Source organism: Lissotriton vulgaris, chromosome 5 (assembly GCF_964263255.1).
Source record: "Lissotriton vulgaris chromosome 5, aLisVul1.2, whole genome shotgun sequence".
In the NCBI taxonomy this organism is placed as follows: Eukaryota; Metazoa; Chordata; class Amphibia; order Caudata; family Salamandridae; genus Lissotriton; species Lissotriton vulgaris.
Genome location: NC_141693.1, coordinates 1,646,135,675 through 1,646,160,751, shown reverse-complemented (window position 1 = coordinate 1,646,160,751; position 25,077 = coordinate 1,646,135,675). Strand labels below are relative to the sequence as shown.

At 44.4% G+C, this 25,077-nt stretch overlaps 1 protein-coding gene and 1 pseudogene across 1 annotated transcript in view; both read left to right on the top strand.

Moving 5' to 3' along the window:
- The window catches only part of SMARCD2 (SWI/SNF related BAF chromatin remodeling complex subunit D2), an 805,600-nt gene that overhangs the window by 711,524 nt on the left and 68,999 nt on the right, over positions 1-25,077 (top strand). The window lies entirely within an intron of this gene.
- LOC147716908 (uncharacterized) lies at positions 5,547-24,247 on the top strand (annotated as a pseudogene).

The window sequence follows — 25,077 nt, the reverse complement described above, 5'->3', positions numbered from 1 at the left end:
GGGAAGAAGATTGGCGGGAGGCTCTCGAGTCCCCTAGGGGAGCGGCTATAGCTGTACGCCTACGCCTAATACAATTAAAGTACTTACACCGTGCTTATTATACAAGGGAGAGGCTATGGAAGGCAGGTCTAATTGAGTCCCCGGCGTGCTTGCGTTGTGGTCATGAAATGGACGACCTCCTACACACGGTGTGGGACTCCAGTGGTCTGGTGAGATTTTGGACTGGTGTGTGGGATTATCTATCAGAGGTGCTGGGATGGGACCTCCCGCGTACCTCGAAATTGGGATTACTTCATGTGTTGGAAGGGGTAGGGGGCAACATCTATAAAAGACACCTGCTCCTACTAGGCCTGTGGAGATGTGGCACAGGCCTGGAAAGGCCCCAGGGCTCCCAAGGTGATTGGGTGGAAAAAAGGACTTGACTTTTGCATGGGACTGGAACGACCGGTGTTCGTGGCCAGAGGCTGTCCCAAAAAACACTATAAAATATGGAAAAGGTGGGTGGACTATAGGGGCCTGTGGCTGGAGCCTCCAACACCAACGGGAGATGTAGAGGGGCAGGTGTGATGAGTATGTAGGGGCAAAAATGTATACATTGATACACATACGCTTAACCTGTACAGTATTGGCGAGACGTTGTGCAAAGGGAGGGAGGGGGAGGGAAGAGTTAGGGAAGTTGGGGAAAGGGGCGGGGGGTTGAAAGGGGGAAATTTTGTAATAATCGAATGAATCGCTACTTATGATGTACTGCAATTGTTACAGCTCCTCCGGGGTACGGAGTGCTGTGTCTTCTATGCGATTTCTCAATAAAAAGAGTTTTGAAAAAAAAAAATTAATTTTAGTAAACAGAAGCAGCGGGAAAGCAAGTGGTTTTTCAAAAACAAAAGCATTGACATAGTGCCACACTATAAATATTTGGGGTGTTTTTCTTGACTCCAGAGCTTCTCCCACGAAACAAAAAGACGCCATCAAGGTAAAAGCACTGTCACTGGAGTTCACGTCGGTAAAACTTTCAAAACACCTACTAGAACCAGGCCTAACCCCCCTGCTCAAAGTGATGAAGGCCAAGATCACAAATTCTTTATCATATGGGCACCAGATTATGATGGGCTCAACTAACATCTTACTAAACAAATCAACCATCAGAATCTTTAAGCGAGCATGACGTCTGCTGCAGTCTTCATCTCCGGCACAAGTGAGGTTAAAACTTGGCCTGTTAGATCACAACGGCTTTGAGGCTGGTGCTTTTATCAAGTTCTGCAATAGACTGCGTAACTCCCGGGACAACAGTCTTGAGATCAAACTCTGGAACTAAATATCGACCAGCTCATCTAGCCAAAAATATCGGCACCACTTGGACCAATCCCTACAGCTCCTCGGAGTCTCGGAATATTGGGGAACAAATCCATCAAAGCAAGCTTTGAAGAGCGTAATCAAGCAAAGCGTTCGGCGCTGGTCTTTCCACTCCGACAGAGCAAAATTATCCAGAAGGAAGTACGCTTGGGCCGTTGTCTCCGATTACAAACCAGGGGTTGAGTCATCAAGTACTTATTCACTCTTCTGGAAGGTCAAATTCATGACCCTAAGGCTAGGTGAATGGCCCTTTTTAAAGTATTTGCCACAATGGCGCGCCTTAGTCATAAAATCGAATGCAGGGAATACAGCTACCACTCCGAAAGCTTGGCGCACATAGCCTGCACATGCCGAGCTCTGTTACACAATAGAAGGATCTTATTGAAAGTGGAGTGGATCAAACTGCTTGTACATGCCATCAGGCCATAATGGCATCTATGAATCAAGAAAACACAAAACTGTACATCCAGTTCACCAAATTTGTTGCCAGGGCTGCAGAAACGCTGGGGAAAGAAAAGGCAGCAATTCCTTTGCCGGCTGGCCCAGCTATCTCTTTGCAGCAAAAACTTAAGCAGCCGCCGGCCCCCACCAGCAAGGGACATATGAACACTGTTTTCAGCACTTTAAAACCAGCTGTCATATTTACTTGTCCCCCTTTTTTAGATGTTCTTAAAACCACTCCGTGATGGCCATGTTACTTAATGAGCTTGATCCGCAAAAAAAAATGCATAAGCGGACAATTTTTAAATTGTATCCATTTTTATTGCATTGTCATTGCACTAACCAAAGTCCTTTTCTCGTCTTTTTTTTTTTTAAATGTGCACACGTATACATGTTACATGGTTTTAACATTTTGTTGTGATTTTTGGTAATCAAACAATAAATTTGAAATTGATAGTAAATCAACCTGTGGCGTTCCCCACATTTAGTTCGTACCCACCTTGCAAATTCCTATAAACATTGTTTTTTGTGTGGGCAGTCGTTTGGACATCCATCTTAGTGCAATGCACTTCTTTGCCACAGTGACGCCTAGTTCCAAAACATTCTCCACATATGTTGTGTTTATTACGGGTGATTTGTCCAAATAAGCACCTCTATATTGTTGGCTGTATTTGCAATTCTTTTAGTATTCAAGTGTTTTTCGCAGATTCTGGAAAAACCAGCAAACCTCTGCTAAAACCATCGATAATATTCAACTGTTTCGATACACAAGGCCAATCTCTCATTGTTACTGGATGCTGCAACCTCGAGAATGATCTCAACTAGACTATAATGGGCTTTACCCCTTTCTCATTGAGCTCTTAGGACTCATCCATATGTCGCATTTCTCCTTTGTGGTTGTAAGACTATTTGATAAATGATCACCAGATCCAGCTTTGATCTTCTGTCATGTTTCCCATCAGAATTCGTGAATCACGAAATCCTCCTGAAGGAAGGCAACTCCATCTTTTGATTTGACAGCTCTTTAAGGGCCAGATGTAGGTCGGTCGGTAACGGCCGAAAATCGGTATTTTCGGCCGTTACCGACCGGTATACATAATTTGAAATGTAGGGGCACAATTTTACAGAATCGGTATTTTTACCGATTCGGTAAATCTCAGATGTAGGTGGGACTCTTCTGAGTCCCAAAGGCCCTACAAAATCGGTATTTTACCACACAATCCTATTGTGTGGTAAAATACCGATTTCAGGTGTGCATGCACATGTGTGCATGCACACCTAGCCATGTGACAGACAGACATGCCCTTAGGGCATGTCTGTGTGCCACATGGCGCACATGCCTATTTGTTGGATGCCAGAGGGTGTCAAAGTGACACCCCCTGCACCCTTGCAAAATTCGGTATTTACCGATTCTGTAAATACAGAATCGGTATTTCCCATTGATTCCTATGGGCTTTGAAGCCCATAGGAATCAATGGGAAATACCGATTCTGTATTTACAGAATCGGTAAATACCGAATGTTACAGAATCGGTATTTCCACATCTGGAAATCCCTACATGTCAACCACATTGATTTACCGATTTTCAATTACCGAATCGGTAAAATTCGGTAATTAAAAATCGGTAAATCAATATTACCTACATCGGGCCCTTAGTCATGTTGCAATATTTGCCCAAAAGCAGTGTATGTAACGAAAAGCCTTTCGACCACCAGAACTATTGTAGTCCACGCATTCCTTGGTCCAATAATTCCTCTACAGTTCTGACTTCTTTGTATACTGCAACTTTCAGCTTCACAGAGAAGCTCAAATTAGTTGTTCTCCAAAAATGTATTTATTACACATCTCGTTTTACCAATTTATTCCTGTAAATTTTAAGTAATAATGGGCCAGATGTAGGTAAATTAGATTTACCGATTTTTAATTACCGAATTTTACCGATTCTGTAATTAAAAATCGGTAAATCTAAAGGGTGGATATGTAGGTATTTCCAGATGTGGAAATACCGAATCTGTAACAATCGGTATTTACCGATTCTGTAAATACAGAATTGGTAATTCCCATTGATTCCTATGGGCTTTGAAGCCCATAGGAATCAATGGGAAATACCGATTCTGTATTTACAGAATCGGTAAATACCGAATTTTGCAAGGGTGCAGGGGGTGTCACTTTGACACCCTCTGGCACCCCACAAATAGGCATGTGCGCCATGTGGCACACAGACATGCCCTGAGGGCATGTCTGTCTGTCACATGGCTAGGTGTGCATGCACACCTGAATTCGGTATTTTACCACACAATAGGATTGTGTGGTAAAATACCGATTTTGTAGTGCCTTTGGGACTCAGAAGAGTCCCACCTACATCTGAGATTTACCGAATCTGTAAAAATACCGATTCGGTATTTTACAGAATCGGTAAATTTACCGAATCTGTAAAATTGTGCCCCTACATGCCAATCCTTGAATAACGATTTTACCACTTAACTACATCACCTGCTCTGCGGTTTTGGAATGAAACACAATAAAGGCATGCGTGTGGTGCCAACCATTTGTACACCGTAGAGACTTGGCCTTACATCATCCTCACTCTAAAGCTCGGTCGTGCCTGATTTGGCCTACTACCTTTATGGGAGCTTTTTCGTATGCCCTGACATTTCGTTGGATTTTTTTCTGGCACAATCACCCTTTGACAAACATTGTCCTCACTGTGTGTGCCATCATCAAGGTGTAAAATGTAGTTGGCTCCACTAACATTCTAACAAGTTCCGTGCGCGCTAACGTACACATTAACAAATAGCACATTCTCCCCTTGCATCTACCATTACTGTGAAATGTCTAACATTGTCTTTATGTTCATTCTTCCACTGCCTCAATTCCCCTCTTTGATGGTGCTGCAACAATATTGGGAAAACTGTTCTTTCTTTTACGGGAATTGAACAAAAGTTGAACTTCTGGACTCTGATTTTGAATGTGCACTTTCAGGGCTTTAAGTGGGATGAAAAAAACTGGGGGTTTCTCAAAGGGGCGTGGCTTAAAAACACATAAGATAAAAATCTGTGCTTAGCATAGTGTGCTGTCCGACTTGTATTTTGCTGTTTCTGTCATTGGATCCAGATATATGATACAAGAAATAACATCATACCTACAAGTCAGGACTATTGACTTTGTCAGTGATTGTTAGTTGCATAAGATAAAGAAGCGGTACAAAAGGGGGTGGTGATGGACTGAGCATCTGAATCAATCAAACACTTGCACCCAGTCAAAAGATCTGGGTTTAATCCATCACCGTTCTTTAGCCCACTCTGCCACCCCAGTTCAGACATGGCTATATGCAAATCACTCTGACCCTGTGCCTCATGGAAACAGTCCAGCCCGAACTGCCAAGCCGTGTCTTCCCTGGACCGGAAACAAGCTTCCGAGGACCGGTTTCTGGCATTCCAGCCGTCTTCAGCCCGGCTTGCTTGAATCCAGTGGCAAAGTGAGCAAGGGACTCACGTCTGAGCATACCCTGCCACACTTATGGCAGCCAAAAGCGGTATAAAAGGGGGTGGTGATGGATGGAGCATCTGAATCAATCAAACACTCACACCCAGTCAAAAGATCTGGGTTTAATCCATCACCGTTCTTTAGCCCAAACGTGAGTCCCTTGCTCACTTTGCCACTGGATTCAAGCACTTTTGGGGTCACAAGGGGGTGTCGACCCGAAGATCGGGGCGCCAAAGCCTGTAACTAAGGTCAAGCACGTCGCACTGATGCCATCGACGTCGAAAGATGGTGACACTAACAAAGGACTCAAAGCTCAGAAGACTCTCGATACAAAGCTTCCAGCCTCCAAGCCACTAGTGGTCAAGGCCTTTGAGTCGAAAACCAAAATCGGCCCGAAAGAGCATGTCAAATCGAAGCAGAAGAGCGGGCCTGCTGCGCACCAAGAGCTCGAGTCGATGCAAAGCCAAAAACAAACTGGTGATAAGATGAAGTCGGTCGGATCGAAGAGGGCGCCACCCTCGAAGAAGGTCAGTCCGTTTCCAGTGCTTCCGCCACCGATAAAGTACGGACTGCCCCCGACCGCACGACCTAAGGCGTTCGAGCCACAACAAAGCACCGAAACGGCCAAAAGGGTGTCAGTGGTATCAAGGAATCAGCCCATAGAAGAGGACATTTTGTTCCAAGCACCCTCCTATGACAATCAGTCGAAACTGTTCATTGACTCGGATTCTGGCAGACTCACTATTTATAAAAGAAAGATCATTCCAGAAAATCCTATGGAGTCATACAAGATCCCACTCAAAAAGAAAAGGGACTCTACCACCTCACCTGTTCTTTTTGAGCCTGTGGAGTCCTATGGGCGGGGAATATACCTATTCTCCCACACGTACTAATGAGGATGTGGGGCAAGGGTACAATGAGGAAGAATTTAATTATCCTATTGACACAGCTCAAGAGGAGTCTCAACCCTGGACTGACCCTGTTGACCCGGGTGAGCCACACACCATGCCTGACACTCAGTCCTATACAGTCAAAACCTCGACTACTGAAGATACAGCTGCTTTTAACGCGTTAATTGAAAGGGCAGCCAATAATCATGATGTAGAAATGCACACTGACCCGGTAGAGGAAGACTTTTTGTTTGACACTTTCTCAACTTCAGACAGATCAGTAAAGACACTGCCTATGCTAAAGGGTGTCCTTAAACATGCTGGTGACATTTTCAAAGAAACCACAAGGGCAAGGGTTGTAAACCCAAGAATTGAAAGAAAATACCGGCCTGCGACTGTAGACCCTACGTATATCAAGGACCAGCTACTATTGGACTCCTTAGTTGTGGCTAATGCTCGTAAGAGAGCTAACTCCCAAACAAGTGGTGATGCTCCTCCTCCGGACAAAGAATCCAAAACCTTGGAAGCTTCTGGCAAACGAGTAGCGGCTCAAGCGGCGAATATTTGGAGAATCTCAAATACACAGGCCCTATTAGCCAGATATGATAGGGCTCATTACGACACGTTAGAGCAGCTACTACAACACCTGCCTGATGTTTATAAGGAGGGAGCAGAAATGCTCATACAGGAGGGGAAGCTGATATCAAATGCATCCATTAAATGTGCGCTAGATGCAGCAGACACAGCAGCTAGGGCCATCAACACAAGTGTGATGCTCAGAAGGCATGCCTGGCTACGCATCTCTGGTTTCAAGCCAGAAATACAAACCACATTACTCAATCAGCCGGTTAACCCTGACTTTCTATTTGGTCCTGATGTGGACACAACCCTAGAAAAAATTAAGAAAGACACTGAGACAGCCAAATCCATGGGAGCTCTGCAGTCACAACAGTTCAGGGGAGGTTCCTTTCGTTGCTCTGGTAACAGGGGAGCCTCTAGAGGTCAAGCATCACAGCAAGCGCAATACAACAAAGGAGGCACACAGACCACCTATAACAAAAACAATAGGGGTGGATACCGTGGCAACAGCAACAAAGGCAGAGGACGAGGAAATAATAATGCCAGATCCTCCGCCACCAATAAACAGTGACGTCTTGTCACTGCCCCCGGACCATATAACACCGGTCGGGGGAAGACTTCAGCAGTTCCTGCCAGTCTGGAAAGGCATTACCACAGACAGGTGGGTAAGACAACTTATCCAATACGGCTATTGTCTAGAACTAACCTCCACTCCACCCAACATACCCCCAAGGCACCGTCCTATGTCCGCAGAGCACATGCACTTATTGCAGCAAGAGGTCATCTGCATGCTGCAAAAAGGGGCCATAGAACTCGTGCCTTTAGAACAGCAGGGTACAGGGGTGTACACGATGTACTTCTTAATCCCAAAAAAGGACGGGTCTCTCAGGCCCATACTAGACCTCAGACCCCTGAACCAATACATCTTGTCAGAACATTTTCACATGCTCACTTTGCAGCAAGTTCTACCATTGCTCAGTCAGGGATATTTCCTAGCAACACAAGACCTGAAGGACGCGTATTTCCACATTCCGATTCACCCGGGACACAGGAAATATCTCAGGTTCACCATAAACAACCAGCATTACCAGTTCAAGGTCCTGCCTTTCGGGGTCACAACAGCCCCCAGAGTGTTTACCAAGTGCTTGGCGACAGTAGCTGCGCACCTTCGGAGACAACACATCCATGTCTATCCTTATCTGGACGACTGGCTTATCTACGCAATGTCAGCCCAGCAATGTGCCAGCCACATGTCTCGCACAATTCACCTCTACACTGTCTTGGATTTTCACTGAATTACCCAAAGTCTCATATCCAACCCGCACATGTACAACGGTACCTGGGAGCGACAATAGACACTCTGGCAGCAACAGCAAAGCCAAACTTAGCAAGAATCAACAGCATGCAATTGCTGATTCAGAGATTTAGACCCCAACACTCACTCCCAGCGCAGGTATTTATGCAGCTGATGGGTATGATGGCCTCCTGCATCTTCGTAGTCCCTCACGCGAGGCTACACATGCGTCCGCTTCAGGAGTGCTTAGCACGACAGTGGAACCAGGCTCAAGGACAGCTAAAAGACTTAGTGTTGGTGACCGGTCGTGCATACAACTCTCTGCATTGGTGAAACACACAAAACCTTTGCAGGGGACCACCGTTCCAGGAGCCTGTACCACAGATAGTGCTGACGACGGACGCATCTCTCCAGGGCTGGGGAGCGCATGTCCTCCATTATACAGTGCAGGGACTATGGACGACGCAGCACAAGAAGATGCACATCAACCTGCTGGAACTGATGGCAATCTTCATGGCGATAAAGGCCTTCAAACTGCATTCGTGCAACAAGGTCGTGCTGATCCGGACGGACAACATGACTGCCATGTATTACATCCAAAAGCAGGGAGGGACACACTCTCCACAATTGTCGCACCTAGCCCGAGCATGTGGAAGTGGGCCATTCAAAGAAACATGTTGCTCATGGTGGAAAACCTCCTAGGCAAGGACAACCAGATGGCGGACCTGCTCAGCAGGCACAGCCATCAGATGCACGAGTGGGAGATACATCCCTCGGTGCTACAACCATATTTCCAGCAGTGGGGTCATCCAGAGATAGACCTATTCGCCACAAAGGAAAACGCAAAATGCCAAACCTTCGCCGCCAGGTTCCCACACCCGCAGTCTCAGGGCAATGCGATATGGATGAACTGGTCAGGCAGATTTGCATACGCTTTACCTCCAGCACCGCTCATACCGCTGGTGGCGCGCAAACTGCGGCAGCACTCAATGACACTCATCCTAGTTGCTCCAACTTGGGCAAGGCAGGCATGGTACACCACGTTCCTAGAGCTTTCCGTGGTGCCTCACCAACGACTGCCACTCACACCAAGTCTCCTCACTCAGAGCCATGGAGACATTCAGCACCCAGAACCGCAACAGTTGAGCCTTGCAATATGGCTCCTGAGGTCATAGAGTTTGGCTACCAGAACCTGCCCCCTGACTGTATGAATTTTATCAAGGAGGCAAGAAAACCTACAACCAGGGCATGCTATGCGGCAAAATGGAAGCGATTTTTCATTTATTGTTCCAATAATGACATAAACCCGCTAGATGCATCAACGCAAAACATTATATGTTATTTGTTGCATCTACACAGATGCAATCTGGCATATAGTTCCATCAGGATACATTTAGCTGCAATGGCAGCTTATCTTCAAAACAGGCAGCAGCTTTCCCTTTTCAGAGTGCCAACCATTAAAGCTTTTATGGAGGGACTCAAAAGAGTAATTCCTCCCAGACACCCGCCTTCACCTGTCTGGAATCTAAGCATAGTTCTCACCAGACTGATGGGACCACCTTTTGAATCTCTTCACTCTTGTGAGATACAATTTCTGACATGGAAAGTGGCCTTTCTAGTAGCGATCACGTCGCTAAGAAGAGTTAGTGAGCTTCAAGCCCTAACTATTCAAGAGCCTTTCATACAGATTCATGCTAATAGGGTATTGCTACGTACCAACCCTAAATTTATGCCTAAGGTGGTATCACAGTTCCACATTAACCAAACAATAGAAACTACCAGTATTCTTCCCAAATCCAGATTCAGTGGCAGACCGAGCACTGCACACACTAGAGCTCTCCTGTATTAAATAGACAGGACAAAAGATTTCAGAAAAACTAAGCAACTCTTTGTTGCCTTCTCTCCACAGCACAAAGGCAACCCCATTTCCAAATCAGGTATAGCCAGATGGATTGTTAAGTGCATACAGATCTGTTATCAAAAGGCTTAACTCACTTTAACAGTTCCCCCAAGAGCGCATTCCACACGCACGTTAGGGGCATCCATGGCTTTCCTAGGTAACATTCCTCTAGAGGATATATGTAGAGCAGCCACATGGTCCACCATAAATACATTTACCAAACACTACTGCGTGGATGTACACTCCAAACAGCAAGCTGCTGTAGGACAGGCTGTTCTCAGGACTCTTTTTCAGACTGCTGCAGCTGGCACGGGCAACCACCGCTAAGGAGGAAACTGCTATTTATTCTATGCACAGATATGAATTCAGCAGCCCACATGCCTCGAACGGAATATGCTACTTACCAGTATGCATCTGTTCTTGGCATGTAGGGCTGCTGACATTCATATCGTCCGCCCTCCTCCCCGGTGCCCGTCGCAGCTGTAGCACTCAGAATTAATCTCAGGCATGGTCATCACTCACTGTATCATACTCCATTTCTGCCACAATGGCGAAAAACAATCTGAGGATGGAGAGGATACCCATGCGCACTGTAGTCCAGGGGAGGAGCCACCTATCTCGTGATACTTCGAAGACTCTTCCAGGACAACAATGTGCAATCATCCGGACCCAACACGAGGTGGCGATCTATGCACAGATATGAATGTCAGCAGCCCTACATGCCAAGAACAGATGCATACTGGAAAGTAGCATATTCCTTACTGGTGCTAGGGCTGCTTCTGATACTCTGGAAGAGGGGATATTGCTTGGGGGGAATAGGACTGCCGTTTGCACATTGCGCCTCCGTTCTCTTGCCCTCACGTTCCATGCTGCACATTTTGTCCATCCATGAATCAGGTGAATGATCGATAAGCTCTTCATTATTTTCTACCTCTGACGTTCTCTCAGCACCTGAGGAATCATCAAGTTCAGCTTGCATTTCTATCTCGGCTAGCCCATTAGCCTTTAGTTCCATTCTCAGTTGCGCGTTTCTCTGGCCCCTTCGTTTCACTCTAGGAGCTGGTGAGGGGGTAAATTGGACTGGCATTTCGTTGTTATCCTCCTTTGCTGCTCTAGGCTGCTTTGTGTGCATTCTACAGTCTACCCCCTTTGACAGAAGAAGAGACAAGCTAACAAGCCCGAGCAGGACTGCTGAGCATCACTGATTTTAGATTTATAAAAATAGTAGTTTTACAGCAGCACAGAATCAAACAGAGATTCTTAAATTCTTCCAGCCATTCAACAAGAGCCCCCTTGCCTGCACCCCCCACTTGCCAGCAGTCCTACCAGTGACAGAGCAGTATTATCTACGAACCCGCTGTATCAGCGCTTCATGTTGAATCACCGCTGTCCTTACTGCAGTGTGGGTAATAGCTGAGAGCAGGGCTCAGGTCACAGTGAGCCGTATGGGCCAGGGATATCCACATAGGTTTTTTTTCCAACAGTACGCCCCCACAATTCTAGCTTACTTGCCTCTCTTCAGATCTGTTGCCGAGGCCTCTGGACGTTATCTTCTTTTATCAATGCGGGGCAGATCTCTCATGCAGATCTCACATACAGCCCAGTCCAGATGAGCTGCCCAATTTTAGTCTGGGTATCACTGATGCCGCCACTTGGGCAACCTCCAGCCACGGACTACGGATCGCGAGAGGCTCTGTACTTGTGCTCTCCTTATTGATCCATTCGCTACTGCTGCCTGCCGCCTCGATAAACCGCTGCTCATTCGTTGCGTCTCAATGTCTCAGCACCGCCATGGATGAGGAAGTGGGCATGTGGTACGGGGAGAGCTGGGGTGCTTGTGACTACGTGCGTGTACCACAACTGCCGCCCACCCTTTTGCGACCTTCTCAAATTTAAGAAATATAAAGATTCACATCTTGCTCATTTTGTTTTGAGACTCGGCTACAGTCTTGCTGCAGAGAGTAGGAGGAAAAGCATACAGAAAAATACATTGATTTCAATGCATCTTCCCACTATCAGACCTAGCTTTCATGATCTACCAAAGTTCATTCTTTCACATGTGTAAATTGAAAATTGTCTTTAATAAAAATCAGGACTCTCCTTCACCAGCTGACTAGGAGAAGAGACAGGAGGCACGTATTATACATGTTTAAAGCATATTCACAATTGTCATTGCCACATGCTGGATCAGCTTATAGTAAAAAGACATTGACACCCTAGAATAATCCACTGATGTATGCATGTCTTCTAATTTTACTCCTGCCCAAGAGGTCTTCAATGCCATTGTTTCATAAGCCAAGTGAGTCACAAAAGACTCCCAGTCCAACCCTCAAATGCCATTACCCTGTTAACCCATCTAGCAGTAACTGGGGTGAATGGTTTGCCTAATGAAATTAATAACTGGGGATGGAAGTTCTCTGTCACCTTCCCATACTGCTTAAGGCACCTCACCACAGACAGCAGGGATGTAAGGGGAATGCTGAGGAAAATAAAATGCATTGTAGAAATATCTAGAGGTCTAACATCTAATGCCCTTCTAAATGATACCAAGCACAATAGCATAAGCAACTTGGTGGATAACAATTTAAAAGAAGGACTGTCCTCCCATGACTGACATATTTGCAATGCTAAACACACTTCCCATAAAGGACAGTATCTGGGTTTTGAGAATACCTGATCCCCTTCATCATTCTGCAAACTAAACTAAACTAAAGGGTGCTCCACAGTCAGTTTACCTTCAGACTTGTAAGTCCTGTTGATATTGCTAAATTAGACCAATGAATAGTCCTACAGGATTTCATAAGCCACCAAAGAGACTAAGAAATTAAGTTTTCCTGGGGCATCATATGACCAGAATCCAAATCCTATTCCATGCACCTGTCATTCCAAACCTCCCAGGCCCTAATTGTGCCTTTTGCCCTTAAAGCCATAATGTACCTTGAAGCAGACTCTGAAAGTCCTGTCATGTTTGAAAGCAGCCTGAGTGGTTCCATCTCACCATGGTTAGGTTGCCTCTCATAAGAAGTGTGGGTTGTAGGCCTTGAGGGCCCCTCAACAATTGTGGGAAGACTGACAGATGAATTGGATAATCTGCCACAAGTTCTAAGAGGGAGGAATGCCAAGATTGTGCTGAACAAATGGTGCTATGAAGACCACTTTTACTAATTGCCTGCACTATACAGCTGCGTGTAATGATGAAAGGTAAAAATGTATAGTTATTTCCATTGGACCAATCCTGAAGAAAAGTATCCATTGCTAAATCTTTCAGATCTGGCCTCCAGCTGAATTCCCTTTGTAACTGAGCTGTCAATCGGAAGCAAACAGATCTGTATCAAATGCACTCCAAACTTTGTTCAGGGTCTCAAAAACCTGGCCTGCCAGACTCCACCCACTGGTGTTGTACAGGTTCCTTAGGAACCAGCCTGCCTCCCAATTACGAGGGCCAGGAAAATACTCTGCCTTCAGTGATATCCGCTGATGGCGGCAAAACTCTCACAACGACCTGGCAACTCTGTAAGGGGTCTTGAACTTATCCCCCTAACCTGTTTAGATATCTCCCCTTAACTGTGTGTGTATATATATATATATATATATATATATATATATATATATATTACCTACTGGCGGTCGCCAGTAGGTAGTTATAGTTAGGATCTACTTTCCATAGGAAATCCGCAACATTCTATTGGGAATAACTTTGGCGCCGGTGGACGAATCTTCGCGAATTTCTCAAAGTTCGTGGCCGGCTCCACTCCGCTCCTTCCCTGAAAATGTGGGGGGGATTCGTCAAGCGGGGGCCGAGATAAAAGGGGGGTCCCAAAACGTGTTTTCCCCATGTTAATTTCCATAGGGCGGTCAAACTCACTTTTAGCCCGAACTGCTGAATGGATTTCCACCAAACGTGGCAAAATTGTAGGGACTGGTACCCCGATGTGTCTTTGCTATGTCTCAAGATATATGCTCCAGTGGTTTTTACAAAAATTAACTTTGAAAAAATATATATTGGGCTACATTTGGCTATATATATGTTAGAGCCCAAATGTAGCCCAATGTAGCCCAAAGATGGCCAACAGAGACAAAAAAAAACAAATGTAGCCCAAATATCAGCCAGATGTAGCCCAACAATTTGCTATTAAAAAACCTATGAAATTCACTGAAAAAAACATAGGTTTCACACACGTTATAGTTGGGAATTAGCATTTAAAAAACCTTTGAAATTCACTGAAAAAACCATAGGTTTCACACACGTTATAGTTAGGAATTAGCATTTAAAAAACCTTTGAAATTCACTGAAAAAACCATAGGTTTCACACTAGTTATAGTTAGGAATTAGCATTTAAAAAACCTATTAAATTCACTGAAAAAACCATAGGTTTCACACCAGTTATAGTTAGCTGGAAATTTTACTGACATAAAACCATTGAAATTCCCACGTTATAGTTAGTTGGACTCACTATAACTTGCGCGCCTGCAATGCACTGCTGATGACGTCACATATTACATCACTCATGACATGGTCAGTGACATCACTCATGACATCACTGATGACACCATCCTTGTGACAGAGTGACAGACCTCCTTTCAGTGTAATGTAACCCTTGAAACACATATTCAAAAATAGAAACTAAAATTTTCCAAAAAATAAATACCCATACCAGTTTCAACAACCAATTCAGTAATACCACCATCTATATACACATCCACTCATTCACCAACAGTTCTATATAGTCACTCATACATATATTCACTCATCATATGTAGTGAAACACCTATACATCCTGTTGCACACCGACAGTCATCCAAAAGTTACTCACACACATAATCACACATGCAAATAAACTATTGATCATCCATTTATTTGCATATACACCTATACACACACTACCACCTTACTTCTAAGGAAACTTACACATACTTACTCTTAAACAATCACTTATAGAAACACATACTTATTTAAACAGGAACTCTTACAATCTCTCACTCTCACATATACTCACTTATATACATCAATGCTCACATATACTAGATTAAAACATATGTAGTTACTCATTAAGACACTAGTGAGACAGTCATTCACTCACTAACACACACATATACATACTCATCCACCCATACAGTCCTGCACATATACTGTCTTCAAAACACAGACAAACAGTGAGTCAGTCATTGATGCATCTATGTGCTAAGTAATACCCCCACCAAACCATACAGACACTCATACTGATACTAAAAAATATAAAACAACAAAAAAGAATAAAAAAAACAGTGACACCATCCTTGTGACCGAGTGACAGACCTCCTTTCAGTGTAATGTAACCCTTGAAACACATATTCAAAAATAGAAACTAAAATATAAAACATATTGATTTTTCAGAAAGACACACATTCCCTGGATGGTGTCATGAGTGATGTAATATGTGACGTCATCAGCAGTGCATTGCAGGCGCGCAAGTTATAGTGAGTCCAACTAACTATAACGTGGGAATTTCAATGGTTTTATGTCAGTAAAATTTCCAGCTAACTATAACTGGTGTGAAACCTATGTTTTTTTCAGTGAATTTAATAGGTTTTTTAAATGCTAATTCCTACCTATGGTTTTTTCAGTGAATATATATATATATATATATATATATATATATATATATATATATATATATATGGCCTCTGTCAGATTCTCAATGCATAGGAGGTAGGAATTTGTTTTTCACTTTGTCAAAGGAGTCTACAAGAAGCTCTAAACAGTTTATGTACATTGACCGCTCACCCCTGGACCATCTTCCTGCAGTTGAGAAGGTGCCACACGTGGTCCCTCAACCTCAGAGACTTACATCTGATTCTTATGGTAGATCTTGGGATGTTGGAAAAATTACTTTCCGTTCCTTGCATCTACATGGCACAACCAACAGTTTATTGCTTCCCATGCCCCTCTGCATCTAAGGTAACCATCTCTGAATATTCTAAACCCATTTACAAGTTTATTTAACTGATGGAGAGCTCTATAGTAGACCCAACAGTCTCACCAACTGATGGAGACAAACCTGCTGTTGAGCCAACTTAATCTAAACTCATTCTAGATTACCTTCAGTTTTGCCTCTTTGAGGAAACAGACTTCTCTGTCTGAATCTATTACCTATCCCACAAATTATATTCTTTTTGAGGGCTGTAGATCTTACTTCTCTACATTTACAGTAAAGCCCAGTGACTGAATTAATTCTATGGCCAACTGCATTTGTCCCGGCAAGAATTTCTTCTCCTGACCTATAAATGTCATACCTTTCAGTCCCTGGTGCTGATGCAATCGCCATTGGAATGTTTATACACTGTTGTAATTGAAAGCTGCTCAGAAGCTTCATTTGAAGAGGCTGATTTTCTACACCACGGTCTCTTCTTTGGACTTACCTCTAGTTTTAAATGTGTTTCAGTGACCCTCTTTTGAGCCTCCACCATCTATTTATTTGAAATATTTGATGCTAAAGGTCTTTTTTCTTGTAGACGTTATTTCTGGTTGCAGATTGGAGCCTTGCTTTGTCATAATCCCTTCTTGGGGGGTTTTCATAGTATGGTAGTACTAAGAACAGAACCTACTTTTGTAATAAACTTCCTTCAGCTTTTCATCTATGCTGGGATCTGGTTCTTCCTGTTTTTCCCATCTTCTTGAGAGCAGGAAGTCCCTTGACAGTTCCTAGATCTGCTAAGATCCCTCTTCATCTTTCTGGAAAGAACTTCTTCCTTTAGAAAGGTGGATTCCGTTTTTTAGGTCTCGCCTGCGACACAGAGCATGCGCTGCAAGCTTACAAGATCTATTGCTATTGGTTTTCTGTCGGGCTTCTTTGGTAATGAGGTTGGTGACCGCACTGTCTCTCTTAGGCCCCGCCTACTCTGCGAGGCTGTCTTCCCACCAAGCCGTTGTAATCTGCAGTTTCCATCAGAGAAGCCCTAAGAGACGTTGCATATTGGCACAGCTGTTTCCCAAACATTATTAATAAAAAAAAATTCATGTTGATTTCTGTAGCTGGAGGAACGAGTTCCACCTTGTGGGTGAGACTTTTCTTCCACCCATTTTCGTGTCCCGCATGTACCTTCCGTGCATATCCTTGTCTCTCGCCCCCCAGCCTGGAGCAAACCGAGAGCGGTGCGGGCACGATGGGAATCCCACCAGCCCGCGAGAGATCCCGCCCCAACCTGCTGACGTCGCGGCCCTGGGGAGTGCAGGTGCGCACCACTCACGTCTCCCCATGCTGCACACTGTGTAGCAGGCTCCCCCTCCTCACCTCAGAGCCGCCCCCTGCAGAAGAGAGGTAAACACACCTCTCTTCCATCAGCACGTACGGCCATGAGTTGCTACATGCGCCACAGGCTGAGTAAATAAACACACCACCGGTAGAACAGACCTCACATTTAACAGGGGTAGAGAAGGTTTCACAACTGAGGCATTGTGCAAAGAATGCAAAATAACGAAGAATCAACTAAGGAGTTGTCCTAAGTGAATAGAACTTCTTTTAAAGTACCCAATTGGAAAAATAGACTCTCGAAAAGGTATTGCCTTTTACTGAACAGCAAAATCCCATTCAGCTAACCCTAAAACCATAGACTAACTTGTATCATTCCTGCATTTTCCCTTTATGTCTCTAGCCGAAACAAAGTGACTGTTAAAGAAAAATATTTAAAAACTCAGGATAAGTAGGGCTGGTCTACTCAGAACCAACGCCAACTGGTATAAATAGAGTAAATAATAAGATTGAAAGCACAATTGTGACCTAATCTGGTGAAGGTTTCTGGATCCTGTATACTTTAAATTCAGTCTCTTATATCTTGCTATGTTTTAATATGGGTGTCTTTTAAGCATGACCTTTTAATCAAATGGTGCCGAGTCAACGGGATGCACCTGGCCTCTTGTGTATCATCACTCTTTCACCTAATGTGTAATTATATTTAATCAGATCTATCAAGCAGGCATATTATTATTAGAGCATATTATTGTCAATCTCTCCTTTCGAAAAACTGTAACGAGTTCTGACGAAGGCGCAAGCCGAAAAGCGCGTAGCCAAAACACAAACTGCCAGTCTCATCAATTTAATAAAAAGTTGAATATATATTGAAAATAATGGAGTTGTTGTAGGATAAAATGAATATGTTAAAGATATTGTAATGACAAGATTATTATGAAATGTGAGAGTAATTATTAGTATCAAATGATTGTGCACTAAGACAACCTATTTTATACACACAAGATTTATCTGAACAGATATCTGTCTGTAGGAAATGTTTTTAAAAAACAAGTGATTAATGTTATCAAATTTAATGAAAACAAAAAAAAGAAAAGCAAAGAAATGTATTTGGTACAAGGTTGTGATGTGTTTAAGGCATATATATGGTCGCTTTAAGTAATTTGTTGATATAAATGTGCCTGTGACTTGTCTTAATTCACCTTGCCAAAGTGATCCTTTTCAAAAATTGTATTTCCCTGTCGTGGCAATTTATCCAAGATTCAGGGGCCCCTTTCTTTACAAAAGCGCAGAGTACCCACTACAGACATGCATGCCATCCAGCACTTCCCACTTACACCAGCCGACACACCCACACTGTTCCCGCCAGGCAAGTATGTCACCTAACCGCCCCAATTCGGAACACATCTAAGCAAGACCACCCCACATTTCCTCATGCTGAAACGCAGCCCTAAGTTCCCCACAGCACGTTTGGGGAGCCCCTCTTGAAAAACAAGCACAACACTGTGATATGCTTCTTAGACTATGACTAATCATCTTAATTAGTAACAAGCATTTGCAATGCACTAGGTCTCACATTTGCGAGAGTTTGAGCTATTAGCATTCTAAATGACAATGCCTTTTGTTTATGTATTGTTTTTTGTAACATAAATAAAAGGCATTGTCATTAACAATGCCAATAGCTCAAACCCTTGCAACTGCGAGACATAATGCATTGCAAATGCTTGTTTCAAATTTGGTCTGGCTAACAAGGGCCATCTTTCTACCACTTCGATTGTCGCTGGGCTTGGACAGTTATAGCTGTGGCCTACCAGAACTCTAGGGCTTCTTTTCCTTCTGACGTCCAGGGATGTTCTACTAGAAGAATGTCTCCCTTGCGGTCCGCATTCAAAGGCGCTTCCTTGAAGGATATCCTTGCTGCTGCCATATGGTCCTCCCATCACACCTTCATCTCACATTATAAGTTAAGAATGGGTGAGTTTTTTTCTTATGATTTTGAACAGCTGTGCTTTATGCAGTCCTTGGAAGATGTATTTTGTGCATTTTTCTTGAATAAATGTAGGAAATTAATCTGGATTTGTGTTGCCTTAAATGATTGTGTATCAATTTTCTTCACAAATAGCTTGTTATCCACTCACTATGTTAGGACTGGGATGAGGGAGACGGGCGCTGTAGGTAATGACACAGCTACTTACCAGTAATCATTCCATTACTCTGAGCCATAGTCTTCCTCATCACAGTCCTTTATTCCAACCCTTAGAAAAGGAGGGGTGGAGAGGGGAATGTTATTTGATTTTATTTGCTTGGTATTTTCAATAAGAATGATTACCTTAGCCCGATCTATATTGATCTGGTGTCAACCGCTTCCTGTGGCAGCAAGGACGTAACACAGGCCACCGCAGCCCACGCGGTGCGGGGGGGCCCGGCCCCACGTTCCAGGGACCCCCAGCCCCCTCACTCTCAGCAGAGAAAGATGGCTTCAAGCAAGGCAGCAAGCCTAAATTAAACAGTGCGCACACGCCACCATGGACGGCGACAGCCTCTATAAATATTAAATTACAGGGAGGGCGTATTGACACTGCCCCCCCCCCCCCCCCTCGAGGGCGCCCCCACGCTCCAAGGGCCCACTCATGTCTCTCAGAAGATGCTGCACACCACGAACGGTGCCCTCTATAAACACTCAATTACAGGGGGGGGCGTATTAACACAGCCTCCCTCCCCCCTCCCCCGGCAGGGGGCCCCCACGCTCCAAGGACCCCCTCATGTCTCTTGGCAGAAGACGGTGACAGCCTCTATAAACAATAAATTAACACAGCCTCCCTCCCCTCTACCCCCCCTCCTCCCTGGGAGGGGGCCCCCAGCCTCAAGGGCCCCCTCATGTCTCTTGGAAGAAGACACTGCACACCATGGACGTGACAGCCTCTATAAACATTAAATTACAGGGGGGGGCGTATTAACACAGTCTCTCTCCCCCCTCCTCCGGCAGGGGGCCCCCACACTCCAAGGGCCCACTCATGTCTCTCAGAAGATGTCAACGTTGCGCCCTCTATAAACATAAATTACAGGGGGGGGGCGTATTAACACAGCCTCTCTCCCCCCTCCCCTGGCAGGGGGCCCCCACGCTCCAAGGGCCCCTTTGCGTCTCTTAGAAGAATCCTCTCACACTACAGGACGGTGCCAGCCCTGCTTCAAGCTGTATTTGTAAGCTCCCCTCTGACGTAGGGGGAGACCAAACCGATGGGGAAGCCTTTAAATTAATTAAATAGTTGGCCACAGCACACTGTGCAGGAAGGCTCTTTAGTCTTCTTCACATAATTTAAAATGGTCCGTGTTCGTGGGCGTGGCGGCGCGCAGTTGTTGTCTATGCGTCTGCGCGCCGCCGTGCCGTGGTCTTTAGGGTGGGAGCAGGGCTCATGACTAATGCGTGCAAATTTTGTCATGTAAATGTAAATTGATACTTGTATAGCGCACTACTCACCCGCAAGGGTCTCAAGGCGCTTGTACGAATACCGCTGTGGAACCCATCCTGGCTTTCCCTGTGAGGCGTCCACTCCTGGGCACCCCCAAGGTGGAGGCCAGGCATCCTTAGCGTTGTGGGGGCCGTTGTGGAGATTAAGCAAGCTATTGCCCAGAGTTGCAGAGTGGGACTCCATGATTGGTATAGGCACCGAGGCTAGAATTAGCAGGTCCCTGGAATTTTGAGCCCAAGACCCGCCGAGGCGGGGAATTGAACCCTGGTCCCGGGCTAGACCTCTGCATCAGGGTCTGCCGCTCTAATCATTGAGCCACACTTCTCCTGTCATGCGCATTATAAAAGTGCTCGTGACTTTAGAAGAAGCCAGAAGATGGGTGCGTCCGCCGTGGTACTAAAAGAGTACTACTACTAGCCCATGCCTGGCCCTGGTCTTTTTGGCACTGGAGGATGCCATCACCGAGAAGGCATGTGTGTGCAGCTGTCAGTAATAATGGTGACCTGTGGCTATATTTCCACCCCACAGTGGAAAAAAAGCACCCACCAAAGACACACAGCTATCCTAAAGTGCCGTTAAGCAGTGTGGGCTAAAAGAATCCTGCACAAGGAAGTAGGGTAGGATTTCTACCAGGGATAGAGAAGAGGTGTGATTTCAATACACCTGGCGTATGGCAAATGTAACTAGTAAAGAGGCGACGATCACCACAGCGAGATCCAACATATGACACCTATCACCTAAGTCAGAATGCCAAAGACGTGGGTCAGGGCAGATCATTACAAGAAAAGAGCTGCTGCTTCATCGAGCAGCAGACTGAGGGGAAGGCCAGCTGCTGAGGCCTCCAAAGGCCACAGGGACAACCTGCAGGAAGGAAGAAGACACTTCCACCGGATGTTCGGTCAGCTGTGGCAATCCCAACCTTGCTGTGGTTGGCGACTAGAAGTGAGGTGTACTGCAAGCACATTATAAGCACTAATAAGTGGTTTGTGGGTGAAATTAGTAGAAAAACAGTATTGGTAGGGACATCCTGTTAAAGTCAGTGTTTCATCTCGTGACCATTTCAGATAAGCAACTCCTCGAACTGTTGGATCCGTGCATGCTTGTGTCTCTGAAGGGCGCTCAGGTATCAAGGATTTATTTGTATGTACATGGTATGTGAGTGTAAACATGGTCTTTCACTCTGCATGCATGTTGTGGGGATTTAGACATGCTTTACACTTGTGCCTTTTTTGCCCTCCTAATTACATACACTAGTGCTTGGTCGAAACCTGAATGTCCCTGCAGGATAGCTGGTGTTCAAGTCCTGCTTTTGTGAATTGTAATGTAACACTTATATAGTACTCACAACCTTTATGTGGGGCAGTAAAGCACTTGGCTTCATCTGTAGCATGCTACTTCATGCAGGGTGAACATTTCTACAAGTCCTTATTATGGTATTTCTTTCTGTCCGCTTAGGTGTCCATTCTGAGATATTTAGGTAAAAAATATGTTCCAAAGCACGTATAGTTTGCAAGAAGAGTTGGTGGGAAGATTTGCTGTGATGGACTTTGTTACTATGATCCGATAATGATTATCATTGCGAGATTATTTTTTTTAAAATGGCCTAGTATGCTGCTAGTTTAGACCTGCAGTGATGGACCAAGTCCTCCACTAGCCAGCAATATGTGCAGATCTCTTCATTTATTCAATAACTGCTCAGTTGGTGATTGGTGGTTTGTTGCTGTTCACCGGTACAGTTCTGGGCAACCGACATGACGTAAAGAAGGTCTGACTTATGTTAGTGTAATGAGCAGTATATTAGTCTGTCTGAACTACAAAACACTGCCTGGCCGCTGAATGTTCTGGTATTAATATTAGTGCGGCTATATATGAATTGACATTAGTATATAATACCCACACCAGACGGTCAGTCTTTCAAAATTACCTGGACATTTACAGCTGTGAGCTGGTTGGGTTGTTCCAGATCTGTGGACTGTAGATTGTACTTGAAGGCATGCTTATTAATCTGGGTTCAATCCCAGGTTTGTGGGATGTAATAGTTATCTTGGAAGCAGCCATCTTTTCACCTTTCATCTGAAGTGCATATGTTGCTCAATGATTCAAATCTTGGCTGGTAACGAGTACCAGAAATTGGTGGCATGTACAAAGAAAGTGGTGATTCCTGGTGTGCAGTGTACTATTGTGTTTGCATTATTTGAATTTCATTTTAGGTACTATGGTCAGTGAGTGGACAATGCAGAGTGCCTTGAAAATTGCTCTTATTGCTAAAGCCAGTGGAGTGCTTGTATGACTGGAGTCGTGCATTATGTTGGTGGAGGCAGATAAGGACTTTTTCGGCTGTGTTTTGGATTAGTTGCATTTTGCACATGATGGAAGTAGGAGTGCCACAGTATAGGTTGTAGGCAAGTTTGGAAATTAAAAGTGTAAGGATAGCTTGTAGGTTTTGTTGGTATTCAAGATATACAATAATGTGCTGGAGTGTTTTCATTGTGTTGAAGGTGCTCTTCCTAACATAGTTGACATGTGCTATCAAGAATAGTTCAGAATCAATGGTTATTCCTAAGTTTCTTACTTCCCTTGATGTCATTGGAGGGTCCCCAAGTTCCTTAGGTCACATATTGGTAGGATGATATTTCTGCCATTGTACATTAGTCATGATCGATATCTTTTCAGTGTTGAGCTTTAGGTAGTTACCCATCATTCATGCATGTATGGTGCTAAGGCAGTTATCAGGTTCTGAGCTGTAGAGATTGTCTAGGCCATCTATTTAAAAATAATTTGAGTAACATCTGCATAGTTGTAATGGATAAGGTTGAATCTAATCAGGACCAGTTAGATGGTTATGTAGATGTTGAGTAACAGAGATGTTTGAATGGAAGCTGAAGGACACCACCGTTTTGGGTATGAGGAACTGATGTGAAAGATGGTAGATAGGCTACACTTTGTCTGTCTCTGAGCTAAGAGGCAAGCCACTTGAGAGCATTTTCATGCAGATAGTTGTAAAATAGAGTATGCTGCCTTTGGAGCTCATCGTCTATCTGTTGTTGGGGGCTTTTTATGTAATATATGACTAAATGTAACTGAGGTGTGTTATACAGTGCATGCACTTCATATATTTGGAAGGTCTGATGCAAATGAGAGGGTGTATCAGTAGCACATGAAATTACACCACTATGTCTTTCTGCCTAATGGAATCTGATGGACTATTTACAATACCATGTTGTCTGGAGATGGCCGAATCATATGCTTTTGGCAAAAGGTTGGGGGCAGAGGAGGGTCAAGAGTCCGCTGTATTAGAAAGGGATGTAAGATGTAAAATGTTAATATTTTTATATGTTAATACATTGTTTCAAACAAACAAAATCATAGTTTGAAGACTGATCAATACATGCGTTCAGGCATTTAAGCAAAATATATGGCTCACCTGTCCCTCCCCAATTGAAGTAAAAGACAATCCGGGGTGTACATCAACTCTTTTCTCTCACTCATGTCACATGGTATGGCTATGGTCGAGACTGGTTTATTTCTTGTAGGGGTGGTTGTCCAGCTCTTTTCATATATTACCTTTCCCCATAGAGTTCACAGACTATGACACTGGTATTAGCTAGAGTGCACTGTGCGGACGGTTCATACCTAGATATTCCTAAACACCTCATGAAAGGATACAAAGCAGCAGCACATCGATGAATAATTCAGCAATGGCACTGGAAGGAGTCTCTCTGCACCCCCATTATGGCTGTATTTTTCCAGTTGGAGGGGCATTTTCCTCACATGCTTATGCACCAATTCTGTAAAACCCGCAAATTGCAGCTCCGTGTTAAGAACCTTTCTGTGAGTGTGTCACACCTGTGAATGGATAGCCTCTCTACTCATCAGTATCTGAGTGCATTGTTCCCAAGGTGATTCAGAATCTTATCTGCTAAGGCCACACTATTTCCAATCCCATTGGACCAGTGCCAGAATGTCAGCGTTGGGGGTAGATCATTCTTGTATCAAGCCCCTAAATCTTGGAACAGCATGTCCAATAAGGGATCTGTAAGATCTAAGGGAACCTCGAGTAAGGCACTGGTCCTAGATCATCTACAAATGTGGCAAATCACTTAGATCCTAAAAACTATCACTTGAGCGTAATGCCCTTAACAGCTACTAGACAAGGCCATTACAGTCTGCATAGTCACCCAATTGTTGTTTCTCATCCAATCAAGGAACCTCATAGTAGTGAGAGAGGGTGGAGAGAGTGGAGAGAGACAGTGGAGAGAGAGTGGAGGGAGAGACAGTGGAGAGAGAGTGGAGGGAGACAATGGAGAGAGAGTGGAGAGAGAAACAGTGGAGAGTGAGGAGAGAGAGAGTGGAGGGAGAGAGTGGAAAGAGAGTGGAGCGAGACAGTGGAGCGAGACAGTGGAGAGAGAGAGTGGAGAGATCGTGGAGAGAGTGAGTG